The 1,478-nt window shown below is 42.3% G+C and overlaps 1 pseudogene; it reads left to right on the plus strand.

Moving 5' to 3' along the window:
- The first annotated feature begins 856 nt into the window (after positions 1-856).
- The window catches only part of LOC108522682 (zinc finger protein 25-like), a 5,652-nt pseudogene continuing 5,030 nt past the window's right edge, over positions 857-1,478 (plus strand).

Raw genomic sequence — 1,478 nt, forward strand, 5'->3', positions numbered from 1 at the left:
GGTATCATTAGGTGACTTCGTCATGCAAACATCATAGAGTGTCCTTACACAAGCCTAGATAGTACAGCTGACTGCACACCTAGGCTATGTGGTGTTGCCCATTGCTCCTAGGCTATAAACCTATATAGTATGTTACAGTACTGAACACTGTAGGCAATTTGTAACACAATGGTAAGAATTTATGTATCTAGGCCGGGCGCGGTGGCTCAAGCCTGTAATCCCAGCACTTTGGGAGGCCGAGACGGGCGGATCACGAGGTCAGGAGATCGAGACCATCCTGGCTAACACGGTGAAACCCCGTCTCTACTAAAAAATACAAAAAAACTAGCCGGGCGACGTGGCGGGCGCCTGTAGTCCCAGCTACTTGGGAGGCTGAGGCAGGAGAATGGCGTGAACCCAGGAGGCGGGGCTTGTAGTGAGCTGAGATCCGGCCATTGCACTCCAGCCTGGGCGGCAGAGCGAGACTCCGTCTCAAAAAAAAAAAAAGAAAAGAAAAGAATTTATGTATCTAAACATAAAAAACAGACTATAAAAATACTGCATTTTCTTACAGGATCTTCATCATATATGGAATCTGTCATTAACTGAAATGTCATTATGCAGCACGTGACACTCGTTTTTTTTTCTTCGTTGTATCTTCAGCAGAGTTCCAGGCATGGAGTGGGAATTCAGTAAATATGTACTGAACAAATATTCCTTCTATGAATAAAGCAGGGTACAGCATGGCACATATCCTAACTCTCCAAAGTGAACTTTGCAGTTAGTACACTAAGAGCTAGCTCATATGTCTTTTCAATGGTATGCTATCTATTCTGGTTACTTCAGATTGAACTGAAGTTTGTTATTCCAGGGACCCATGACATTAAAGGATGTTATTGTGGAATTCACCAAGGAGGAATGGAAGCTACTGACCTCTGCTCAGAGGACTCTGTATAAGGATGTGATACTGGAAAACTATAGTCACCTGGTCTCAGTGGGTGAGGAAAACTTCCGCAGGTATAAATCCCGCTAGTTTGCATCTCCCTTCTTGGTTACTGGAATGTAAGAGGTCCCTATAGGGTTGAATGATTGACATTAGCTATGATTCAGAGGTCGAAGTTAATAAATCCATTTTGGGCACTAGAAAAAATATTTGTGTCCCTGTCTCCCCACTGAAAGAATCTAAATTTGCCAAGCCTAACTGCAACCTTCATCATTCTCCTGAAACTCCACTTCCTCATCTTTCACAGTCCCTAAATTCCAAGCAATTTGTATCATTTCCTTGATATTTTCATTCATAGGTTACCATGTGAATAAACCAAATGCGGTCTTCAAGTTGAAGCAAGGAAAAGAGCCGTGGATATTAGAAGTAGAAATTCCACATCAGGTCTTGCCCTGTGAGAAGAAATTATATCCCATGTTACTGGTGAGTGGTTGGTGCCTCTTGCCTTCTGAAATATATTTTTCGGCAATCTCTCACTTTTTTTTTTTTTTTTTTT

Source organism: Rhinopithecus bieti, unplaced genomic scaffold (assembly GCF_001698545.2).
Source record: "Rhinopithecus bieti isolate Rb0 unplaced genomic scaffold, ASM169854v2 scaffold_68538, whole genome shotgun sequence".
NCBI lineage: Eukaryota > Metazoa > Chordata > Mammalia > Primates > Cercopithecidae > Rhinopithecus > Rhinopithecus bieti.